Genomic DNA, 13,280 nt, shown 5'->3' with positions numbered 1-13,280 from the left:
GTATTTTACCCCTACCACCTTCAGAATTTGAAAGAGAGTATTCCAGTTAACGTTGTCAAAAGATTTCTCTAAGTCTACAAATGCTAGAAACGTAGGTTTGCCTTTTCTTAATCTTTCTTCTAAGATAAGTCGTAAGGTTAGTATTGCCTCACGTGTTCCAACATTTCTACGGAATCCAAACTGATCTTCCCCGAGGTCCGCTTCTACCAGTTTTTCCATTCGACTGTAAAGAATTCGCGTTAGTATTTTGCAGCTGTGACTTATTAAACTGATAGTTCGGTAATTTTCACATCTGTCAACACCTGCTTTCTTAGGGATTGGAATTATTATATTCTTCTTGAAGTCTGTGGGTATTTCGCCTGTCTCATACATCTTGCTCACCAAATGGTAGAGTTTTGTCATGACTAGCTCTCGCAAGGCCATCAGTAGTTCTAATGGAATGTTGTCTACTCCCGGGGCCTTGTTTCGACTCAGGTCTTTCAGTGCTCTGTCAAACTCTTCATGCAGTATCTTATCTCCCATTTCATCTTCATCTACATCCTCTTCCATTTCCATAATATTGTCCTCAAGTACATCGCCCTTGTATAAACCCTCTATATACTCCTTCCACCTTTCTGCCTTCCCTTCTTTGCTTAGAACTGGGTTGCCATCTGAGCTCTTGATATTCATACAAGTGGTTCTCTTCTCTCCAAAGATCTCTTTAATTTTCCTGTAGGCAGTATCTATCTTACCCCTAGTGAGACAAGCCTCTACATCCTTACATTTGTCCTCTAGCCATCCCTGCTTAGCCATTTTGCACTTCCTGTCGATCTCATTTTTGAGACGTTTGTATTTCTTTTTGCCTGCTTCATTTACTGCATTTTTATATTTTCTCCTTTCATCAATTAAATTCAATATTTCTTCTGTTACCCAAGGATTTCTATTAGCCCTCGTCTTTTTACCTACTTACTCCTCTGCTACCTTAACTACTTCATCCCTCAGAGCTACCCATTCTTCTTCTACTGTATTTCTTTCCCCCATTCCTGTCAATTGTTCCCTTATGCTCTCCCTGAAACTCTCTACAACCTCTGGTTCTTTCAGTTTATCCAGGTCCCATCTCCTTAAATTCCCACCTTTTTGCAGTTTCTTCAGTTTCAATCTGCAGTTCATAACCAATAGATTGTGGTCAGAATCCACATCTGCCCCTGGAAATGTCTTACAATTTAAAACCTGGTTCCTAAATCTCTGTCTTACCATTATATAATCTATCTGATACCTTTTAGTATCTCCAGGATTCTTCCAGGTATACAACCTTCTTTTATGATTCTTGAACCAAGTGTTAGCTATGATTAAGTTATGCTCTGTGCAAAATTCTACAAGGCGGCTTCCTCTTTCATTTCTTAGCTCCAATCCATATTCACCTACTATGTTTCCTTCTCTCCCTTTTCCTACTGACGAATTCCAGTCACCCATGACTATTAAATTTTCGTCTCCCTTCACTACCTGAATAATTTCTTTTATCTCGTCATAAATTTCATCAATTTCTTCATCATCTGCAGAGCTAGTTGGCATATAAACTTGTACTACTGTAGTAGGCATGGGCTTTGTGTCTATCTTGGCCACAATAATGCGTTCACTATACTGTTTGTAGTAGCTAACCCGCACTCCTATTTTTTTTATTCATTATTAAACCTACTCCTGCATTACCCCTATTTGATTTTGTATTTATAACTCTGTAATCACCTGACCAAAAGTCTTGTTCCTCCTGCCACCGAACTTCACTTATTCCCACTATATCTAACTTTAACCTATCTATTTCCCTTTTTAAATTTTCAAACCTACCTGCCCGATTAAGGGATCTGACATTCCACGCTCCGATCCGTAGACTGCCAGTTTTCTTTCTCCTGATAACGACGTCCTCTTGCGTAGTCCCCGCCCGGAGATCCGAATGGGGAACCATTTTACCTCCGGAATAGTTTACCCAAGAGGACGCCATCATCATTTAATCATACAGTAAAGCTGCATGTCCTCGGGAAAAATTATGGCTGTAGTTTCCCCTTGCTTTCAGCCGTTCGCAGTACCAGCACAGCAAGGCCGTTTTGGTTGATGTTACAAGGCCAGATCAGTCAATCATCGAGACTGTTGCCCCTGCAACTACTGAAAAGGCTGCTGCCCCTCTTCAGGAACCACATGTTTGTCTGGCCTCTCAACAGATACCCCTCCGTTGTGGTTGCACCTACGGTACGGCGATCTGTATCGCTGAGGCACGCAAGCCTCCCCATCAACGGCAAGGTCCATGGTTCATGGGGGGGCCGATAACGGTAGATGTGGTAAATCCAAACCATACCGTGACTTTCTCGTCGTGCAATGGAGTTTCCACAACAGTTCTGCAGTTGTGGGCGTTGACAGACCCTCGGAGTGTGAAATGAGCTTCGTCGGTCCACAACACGTTACTCAACCAATAGTCGTTTTCCGCCATCTTTTGAAATGCCCACATCGCAAATGCCCTCCGCTTCACTAAATAGCCAGGTAACAGTTCATGATGCTTGATGCTGATACATGATGCCATGCGCAGTCACTGACGTTTTGCAGTCCAGCGCCATCTGTCGTACATTTTGTGAACATTGTTTTTTTTTTTGTTCTAAAAAACCCCATGTCATTCCAAGCATGTATGTCAATTTTTACCTCTCTATCTACATTATTCCGTGGTTTATTAAGTTTTCAAATTTATACTGACTTTTTGATCACCCGGTATGTGTATATAGGGCGACACCGTGATGATGTTACAAACTTTCAAATATGACGGAGAAGGCTAATTGTATCAATTGGAGGCAAGGGTGGCTGGTTCCGAAACGAACGAGTCGAAACTTATGAGTGGAAATGGCTCCGATACCTCTAGATCCGACCCCGCCGCAGCCGCAGTGGTCCACAACCCCACGACGACTAACGCAGTTTATGTTGCTAAAATTAACCAAAATCCTAAGAGAATTTAATCTAAAAATAAATAAGAAGAAAACGCAAACTATGGTAGTAGGGAAGACAAAAGAAAATGGTGAAGTTAATATTAAACTAGAAGATGATGTTCTAGAGCAGGTTGAGAACTTCTGTTATCTGGGGAGATCAATCACTGATGGCAATAAATGTATCACAGATATAAAGAAGAGAATAGTCTTGGCAATGCAAGCTTTCCAAAATAAAAGGAATTTACTAACAGTCATATAAGCCTAGAAAGTAGGAAAAAGTTTGCCAAAACTTTTGTCTGAAATGTCTTAACATAGGGATGTGAAGCGTGGACTCTGGCAAAGGCAGATAAAAAGAGACTGCAAGCAATGGAATGTGGATATGGAGAAGAATAATGAAAACAAGCTGGGTAGAAAGAAAAAGTAATGAACAGGTCTTAAGAGAAGTGAATGAGCACAGAACACTGCTAACTTATACATGAAGAAGAAAAAAAATGATAGGGCACATAATGAGAGTTCCTAAGGAATATATTTGAAGGAAAAGTTTTAGGGAAAAAACCAAGAGGCAATCCAAAAGCAACGTATTTTAATGACATCAAAGAAGATATGGGGATTAAATAGTATGAAGAGTTTAAGAGGATGGCAATGGAGAGAGGCATGTGGCTAAATCGACAAGGCATAGCCTTTACTTTATGATGATGGTCTATATGTAGCTCTATGCAAATTTTTTTAGTTTACCAAATTTTTCACACTATGACTGCTTCTAACATATATGGCAACTCCTCCTCTCTCCATAGTGTCTATGTGTACACAATTCAGTATATCATTGTATATACCTAATGCAACTTATTGATGTTAACATAATTTTAATACTACAGTAGAGTTTTACACATACACAAAATTATACATAAGTGGTGTGTATCATTTACTTGGAATTATTTTAATATACATGTGTTACAGTTTAGAGGTAATCTGTTACATTTTTGGGGATATATGTTATTATGTTGAGGATGTTTCTCACGATTTTGGGGAGTACTTACAGTAATGGGGCTATTCGATACACTTTGGGGAAAATGATACACTTCTGGGGATATCGACGTTTGTTTGGACCAATTTCATGTAGTCTGGAGACACGCAGATACCATTTTGCTGAGTATCATTATTTCCATTGACTGTCTTTCTCCACTGATCATCACTTTCCACTGCCCATCACTGTCCATTAACCATCATTTTCTTTAAACAGTGACCAGTTTCCTTTGGGGAATGGTGGACACCTGGTCTTGGTGGGGGATATGGCGGACAACCAGGAGGGGATGCTGGGCATATAGGTGGGAATGGTAAACATAGAGAAAAAATGGAGGATTCCTAGTAGGGAAATGGTGGACACTTCATAATACAATCATCTTTGCCTTCACTCAGTGGTGTGTGTGTGTGTGTGTGTATGTGTGTAGGTGTCTGTGTGGGTTTATTCCATCAATTAATGGGCTAAATTTGTTTTTGCTGGCACCAAAAAAAGAGCCTCCTATCTCATTACAGTCATGAGCTGGAAATTCGCTGCTCAACGTACAGCACACGGATCAGCTGCTATGATCCTCTGAAACAATGGAGCAGTAGGAAACACAACAGATGTGTTATTCATTTGATGTTTCATGGTGGTTCATAACAAATCAATACTTATTATAAATACAGCTATTTCATTAATATTTGTTGCATTAGTTTCTCATAGATAGGCATTTTTACTGCCACACATTATTCCTTGTGGGTGAGGATATGGGGCCGAGAACTAGAGTCATCTTCCTTCTGACTTCCCGAGGTCCTTTTAGCAAGCCAAACTATTATAAACAAAAAACTGCACCATCTAGATGAACAGGTTGTAGCAAGTGAAACACAAAAATCAAGATGTTGCAGTTAGTGTAGTAGTTTTAATCTGAATTTATGAAGAATTTTGCTGATATTATACTTCAACATAACATGCTTTCATAGAATTTATTTAGATTTAAGATTGTTACAATACTTCACCAATCTGATTCCTTTGCCTCACTTCATTAACTCTAAAAATCGACCTTTTTCTTATGAACAACAGCTGCAGCCATTTCCTACGGCACTTGCCTGCGTTAGCGAGTATTTGTGGCATATAGAATACCAGTTGGGAGTGATAGATGTGGACAGAAACAAAACTATAAAAGTCGGTCGCATATTTTCTAAAGTTTTCTTTGAAACAAAATTTTCACCAGAGGCCGAATGCCAGCTTTGATGCAGTTCCCTGTGTGAGTCTACTCTCTGAACTACAGCAATGTACATCAACTTACTTAATACCTCTACAATTTTTACCTCCATACTTCGCTCCACTACCCAGTCAATCATGTCTTTATGATGCTTCAAAAAGTGTCAAACCATACGATCTCTTCTTTTAAGTAATTGGTGCCACAGGTTTCTTTTCTCTCAAATTCGAGTCATTACCTCTGGCTTAGTCATTCAATCTAACCATTTCATCTTTAGTACAAAGTGAAGTGACAGAGAGGTTAGCACAGTGGACTCGCATTCTGGAGGACGATGGTTCAAATCTGGGTCCCACCATCCAGTTGTAGGTTTCCCATGATATCCCTGAAACTCTTCAGGAATTTGCTGAAAGAAGAAAGTGCAAGGTCATTCCCTCCCTGATGCATGAAATATTCCCAGTGTGTGCTCCACCTCTCATGACCTCGAAGTCGACAGGCCTTTAAAACTTTATCTTCCTTTTAAATGTTCTGAATTCTCAAGTACAACCACACTCGTGAAACCTCTGTTTTATCCCTACGATGAGGTTAAACCATATCTCCGCTGTATGGCAGTGAAACATGGACGATAAATAGTTTTGGCAGGAAGCGAATAGAAGCTTTCGAAATCTGGTGCTAAAGGAGAATGCTAAACATGAGATGGGTAGATCACATAAGAAGTGGGCAGATGCTGAACAGAATTGGGGAAAACAGGAATTTGTGGCACTATTTGACTAGAAAAAGGGATCGGTTGGTAGGACACGTTCTGAGGCATCAAGGAATCATCAATTTAATATTGGAGGGAAGCGTGGAGGGTAAAAGTCATAGAGGGGGACCAAGAGATGAATACAGTAAGCAGATTGAGAAGGATGGAGGTTGCAGTAGTTACTCGGGGCCGAAGAGGCTTGCACAGGATAGAGTAGCATGGAGGGCTGCATCAAACCAGTATCTGGATTAAGTACTACCAGAACAACAACATCTAAAATTCTGTACACCAGATCCTTCATCAGGACGTTTGCAGTCTGTCACAAGTGTATTAACCTCAAGCAGAAAGACATGCTGGACGTGGGAGCAACAGTTAAATTGAATGTAAAAGATCGAGGTATACACCTCTGCCCTCCTTTCTGGAAGAAGACTTTCACAGCATCGGCTGCGAGCGCCAGAGGCGGCTGAGAGTGGTGGGGGTGCGGCTGTTTGGTGTAGGTAAGCACAGCCCAGCCCTGCACGGCGCAGTGTGAGGTGAGAGCCAGCGGGTCCCGGGGGCACAATGTGGCCGAGCGTCGGCGCCCGCCATGCAAATGAGTCCATTAGGCGCGCCACCGCCCACCTCCGCCTTCCGGGCCGCCGCCGCCGGTGCCGTGGGGCTCTCCGGACGATTTTGCATTTAGAGTTTTCTAAGTGGTGAGAAAACGGCAAATGGCTGTTCACGGGAGCCCTGCGTGCACCTTTTATTACAGGTCAACTAAAATACAGAACACACACTGAATGAAATATATTTAAAATAAATTAAAAGTATCGTTGAAACTGACTGAAGTGACGAACTTCGTGGTACAGAGATATGCACATATGCAGATGGCGGTAGGATCACGTACACAAGGTATGAGAGACAGTGCAATGGCGAGTAGTCATTTGTACGCAGGTGATTCGCGTGGAAGGTTTTATGACGTTATTGTGGTTGCACGACTAGAATTACAAGACTTTGAACGCGTACTGGGCATTCAATTACGGAAGTCGTTAGGGAATTCAGTACTACCAGACCCAAGGTGTAAACTGTGTGGCAAGAATTCCAAATTTCAGGCATTACCTCTCACAATGGACAACTCAGTGGCCTATGACCTTCACTTAACGACCGAGGATAGTGGCGTTTGCCAGAACAGTCAGAGCTAAAGGACAAGCAACACTGCGTGAAATAACAGCAGAAGTCAGTGTGGGGCCTACGACGAACGTATCCATTAGGCAAGGACGGCGAAATTTGGCGTTAATCGGCTGTGGCAGCAGAAGACCAAGCCAGTGCCTTTCCTAAGAGCACGACAGGGCATGTAGAATTTCTCCTCGGTTCGGGACCGTATCAGTTGAACACCGTGGCCTCGTCAGATGTGTCCCCATTTCAGTTTGTAACTGCTGCTGATATGGTTCGACTGTAGCGCAGACACCAGGAAGCCAAGGACCCAAGTTAACAAGACACTGTGGAAGCTGGTGGTGGCTCCACGATGTTATGAGCTGTGTTTACTTGTAATGTACTGGGTCTCCTGGTCCAAATGAACGGATCATTAACTGTAAATGGTTATGTTCAGCTATTTCGAGCTACTTGGAGACCATTTGCAACCATTCGTGAACTCCTTATCCCAAGACAACGATGGAATTTCTAAGGATGAAAATGCGCCATGTCAGAACATTCTGGACAGTTTGAGCGAATGATTTACCCACCCTGATCGCCCGTTATGAATCGTATCGAATGTTTATGGGACCTAAAGAGAGATCATTTCGTACACAAAATCCCGCACGGACCACCATTTCTCAATTATGGACGGCTGCAGAGGAAGCGTGGCTCAGTATTTATGCAGGGAACTTCCTACGACTTGTTGAGTCCTTGCCCCTTCGATTTACTGTTTGCACCCGGTAAAGGAACGTCCGACACGATGTTAGGAGGTATTTCAAGACTTTTGTCACCTCAGTGTATTCTGCTGAGCGATTTTAATGCAAATTTATGTTTAAATTCGGTGGCCCCCTGAAAAATTTTTAATATTTAAAAAACGATACGGTCCTCAGAATAAGCTGACGCTCGAATAAAATGGCTATTATTTTGAGACACACAGATAATCATCGGGTCCATAAAAAATCAACCCAAAGCAGCTGACGTAGGCAATAATAAGACGGCAATGATAAAATGTAATATGAGTGCATCATTTACAATCAAAGTCATTGATAGAACATTATGTGCCATTATGTCTGTAATGGTGGCCTACCTCCTACGTAACCGATCATGGTTTCCTTCAAATTCTAAAATTAATAAAGAAGATCTATGTAACTTTTGAAGCAATATTGTTTTTTTCATCAGTCTTCTGACGGGTTTGATGCGGCCCGCCACGAAAAACCTTCCCGTGCCACCCTCTTGATCCAGAGTAGCACTTGCAACCTGCATCCTCAATAATTTGCTGGATGTATTCCAATTTTTATTTACCTCTACAGTTTCTGCGCTCTGAAGACCCCTCCAGTGGCATGGAAATCATTCCCTGGTGTCTTGACATTTGTCGTATCATCCAGTCCCTTCTCCTTGTCGATGTTTATCACATATTCTTTCCCTCTCTGATTCTGTGCAAAACTTCTTCACTCCTTACCTTATCAGTCCACCTAATTTTCATCACACATGTGTAGCACCGCATCTCATATGATTCGATTCTCTTCTGTACCGGTTTTCCCACAGTCCACCTTTCACTTCCATACAATGCTATGCCCCAAACGTACATTCCCAGAAATTTCTTCCTCATATTACGGCCTAACTTTAATACTCATAGACTTCTCTTGGCCAGGAATGCCCTTTTTGCCCGTGCTAGGCTGCTTTTGATCTCCTACTTGCTCCTTCCGTCATTGCTTATTTTGCTTCCTACGTAGCACAATTCCTTTACATCATTTACTTCGCGACCCGCCACGAAAAACTTTCCCGTGCCACCCTCTTGATCCAGAGTAGCACTTGCAACCTGCATCCTCAATAATTTGCTGGATGTATTCCAATTTTTATTTACCTCTACAGTTTTTGCGCTCTGAAGACCCCTCTAGTGGCATGGAAGTCATTCCCTGGTGTCTTGACATTTGTCGTATCATCCAGTCCCTTCTCCTTGTCAATGTTTATCACATATTTTTTCCCTCTCTGATTCTGTGCAAAACTTCTTCACTCCTTACCTTATCAGTCCACCTAATTTTCATCACACATGTGTAGCACCGCATCTCAAATGATTCGATTCTCTTCTGTACCGGTTTTCCCACAGTCCACCTTTCACTTCCATACAATGCTATGCCCCAAACGTGCATTCCCAGAAATTTCTTCCTCATATTACGGCCTAACTTTAATACTCATAGACTTCTCTTGGCCAGGAATGCCCTTTTTGCCCGTGCTAGGCTGCTTTTGAGCTCCTACTTGCTCCTTCCGTCATTGCTTATTTTGCTTCCTACGTAGCACAATCCTTTTTACTTCATTTACTTTGCGACCATCACTCCTGAAGCTAAGTTTCCGGCTGTTCTCATTTCTGATAGTTCTCATTACTTTCGCTTTTCTTCGATTTATTTTTAGATCATAATCTGTACTTATTAGATAGTTCATTCCATTCAATACATCCTGTAATTCTAATTCTTCTACATGCTCACTCAGGACAGCAATATCATCAGTGAATCGTATCATAGACATCCAATCACCGTGACATGGGAATAGAGCAGAGACACGTTTATTATCGGGACGGTTTAAGAATCACAACGCAGACAGCCGAGTTATAGTTCCAAGGGTGTGCAATGGTGAGCTAGCGATTGGGGTGGGGGGGGGGTTTGGAGGGGAAGAGGGGGTTTGGGCTGGTTCTCGGCCCCTAGCCTCTGGTCCTAGGAAACCTGCAATGTCCGGTGGCTCGCGATTTTGAAGCTTCTTCCTCTACCAGGATCAAAACATTTTTAACCGTGTCTCAGACAAGGCCAAAATGTGTACAGTAAATAAGAGACAGTTTGAAATTCGAAGTATGAAACGTAGACAAAAACCTAAATGTAGCTAACTAATTACTTATCAACAAGCGATGCCAATTGTTAACAAATATGTTCAAAAGTTTTAGAATTTTTGTAAAACATTGCATGAAAGTTAGAAGCTGTGAAAATATAAACAGTTGTCTGCTAGATGCAATATTCTGTAAGAAACATTATTTCATACATACACTATGGTGATGATGATGTTCGGTTTGTGGGGCGCTCAACTGCGAGGTCAACAGACCCGTACGAAGTCACAATTTTTACACAGTCCATTTTCTTTTCACGATCGAATCTAGTCACTCTTACAAATGATGAGGATGAAATGATGACAGCACAAACACCCAGTCCCTGGGCAGACAAAATCCCCAACCCGGTCTACAGAGGGGTGCTATAAGCTGAGTTTAAAAATAGGCATGTGCGGTCAGTCAACAGCTTACCAGTCCTTTATTATTTTTAACTAAAATATTAACCTCTAAAGATTACTTTTCAAAAGTTGTACATCATTAATGTATATTTAATTTTATGAATATGGAAACTTTCCTAGTAGAATTAAAGAATAGTCATCCAGATTCAAGCTACGATTTTTTTCTTCTGTAGCCATCAAGACCAACACTGAAGTCATCTAGACTTATTACACCGGAACTTACCGTACAGAAACGTTCTGTAGCTTTTCTTCTGCTGCACACACCAAATATTGATAAACCGTTATCACACAGCGTAACACAATTAAAGAGACACTGTTTTGAAACTCTATCGACTCAGGGGCGTTAGAAATGAGAGCTACAATGAGCGGACACCGTTTGCTGCTTTGGGTCATGTTCATATTTCGTCGAATGGTTATGAACGGTCCCTATAGATTCCACCTCATATTCCAGAAAAAAATTACAGTGCTGCTACATTTTAAAGCCAGCAGGTTAGTTTGAAAGAGGTGCAACACAACGATGTTCTTAGAGAAGAGTTAAATCGCCGTCTCCAGCCATCCTGATTTAGGTTTTCCGTGATATCCCTAAATCGTTTCAGGCAAATGGGGGGATGGTTCCTTTGAAAGGGCACGGCCGATTTCCTTCCCAGTCCTTCTTCCCTAACCCAAGCTTGCACTCCGTCTCTAATGACCTCGTTGTCGACGGGACGTTAAACACTAACCACCACCACCACCAGTTAAATCGTGAGAGATTGTTAGCAGCGTCAAGCATTGTTAACGGCATCGTTCTGTTGCACATAGCACTCCAAACTGTCGTTCCCAACAGCCAAATATGCGTAAATGAACGTCACGTGAGGAGAGGTAGTTTCATTCACACCCTTTATTCGACCCCTGAGGCTTTTCCGTGTCGATTCTCAACGGCAGCGTGTCTGAAATGTTGTTCTCGGTCACCAGTAAGAAAAGCACTTTATTTCAACGCTGGGCGTCGCAGTTCTGACCTCTGCCCCAAAGGGAAAGCAAAGAAAAAAGCATGCGATAGCGATGGTAATGTTACCTATGATGGTGCCACTACAGCGGAGTCACTAAATACAGTATTCCGTAATTCCTTCGCGAAACAAGGCGAAGTAGATATTCCAGAATTCTAAACCAGAACAGCTGTTAGCATGAGTGACATAAAAATAGATAGCTTAGGTGTTGTGAAACAACTCAAATCACTTAAGACAGGCAGCAAGTCTTCCGGTCCAGATGGTATACCAGTGAGGTTCCTCTCAGAGTATGCAGACACAATGGCCTCAGGCCTAGCAATCATATACAACCACTCACTTGACGAAAGGTCTGTTCTTACAACCTAGAAAGGAGCACAGGTCACACCAATATTCAAGAGAGGAAATAGGGGTAACCCACTGAATTACAGACCCATATCACTGACCTCAATTTGCAGTAGGATTTGGGAGCTTATACTGTAATCGAACATTATGAATCACCTTTAAGATAATGACTTATTGATACATAATCAACGCGGATTCAGAAAATATCGTTCTTGTGCAACACAGCTAGCTCTTTATTCCTATGAAGTAGTGAGTGTTGTCGACAAGGGATCTCAGATCGATTCCATATTCCTAGATTTCCAGAAGCCTATTGATACCGTTCTTCACAAGCTACTATTAATCAAATTGCGTGCATATGGATTATCCCAGTTGTGTGACTGGGTTCGTGGTTTTCTCTCAGAGAGGTCACAGTTCGTAGTGAAAGACGGTAAATCATGGAGTACAAGGAAAGTTATATCTGTCGTTTCGCAAGGCAGTGTCATAGGACCTCAGCTGTTCCTGATTTACATAAATGATCTAGATGATAACCTGAGCAGCCTCCTTAGATTGTTTACAGATGACGCTGTAATTTACCGTCTAGTAAAATCATCAGACGATCCATTCCAATTACATAATGATCTAGAGAGAATTTCTGTATGGTGCAAAAAGTGGCAATTGGCATCAAACAAAGACACGTGCGAGGTCATCCACATGAGTACTAAAAGAAATCTGATAAATTTTGTGTATACGATAAATCGCACAAATATAAGGGCTGTCAATTCGACTATATACCTAGGGATTAGAATTACGTGCAATTTAAATTGGAAATATCGCATAGATAATATTGTGGAGAAGGCGAAACAAAGACTGCGCCTTATTGGCGGAACACTTAAAAGATGCGACAAACCCACTAAAGAGACAGCCTACATTACACTTGTCCGTCCTCTGCTGGAATATTGCTGCGCGGTGTGGGATCCTTACAAAGTAGGATTGACGGATGACGTCGAAAAAGTGCAAAGAATGGCAGCTCGTTTCGTGTTATCGCGCAACAGGGGTGAGAGTGTCACTGATATAATACGCGAGTTGGGATGGCAGTCACTGAAACAAAGACGGTTTTTCTTTGCGGCGAGATCTATTTACGAAATTTCAGTCACCAACTTTCTCTTCCGAATGAGAAAATATTTTGTTGACACCCACCTACGTAGGGGGAAATGATAATCATAATAAAAACTGAGAAATCAAAACTCGAACGGAAAGATTTAGGTGTTCCTTTTTCCCACGCGCCATTCGAGATTGGAATGGTAGAGTAGTAGTATGAATATGGTTCGATGAACCCTCTGCCAGGCACTTAAGTGTGAACTGCAGAGTAACCACGTAGATGTAGATGTAGTTGTGGCGTCAAAAGATGGGGTGAAAAGGTGGGTAGCATGGGATGTGACGACCCTGCCATTGTCTGCCACTTAACGGTGGCGTTTGGCAGAATTGTGGTGCAGTTTCTTGTCCGTGTGACATCACTAACCTGCCTTTTGGGTCACACGAACTTCTGAGCTCTGGCCTTTTACTTCGCCTGTGTCCACCACCTTACTGTTTGTAGCATCGCTGAGCCCGAGTATGAGTGATATGCTTTTGCCAA

This window comes from Schistocerca nitens, chromosome 2 (assembly GCF_023898315.1).
Source record: "Schistocerca nitens isolate TAMUIC-IGC-003100 chromosome 2, iqSchNite1.1, whole genome shotgun sequence".
NCBI lineage: Eukaryota > Metazoa > Arthropoda > Insecta > Orthoptera > Acrididae > Schistocerca > Schistocerca nitens.
The sequence above is the reverse complement of the archived record's forward strand: the minus strand, read 5'-3'. Positions refer to the sequence as shown.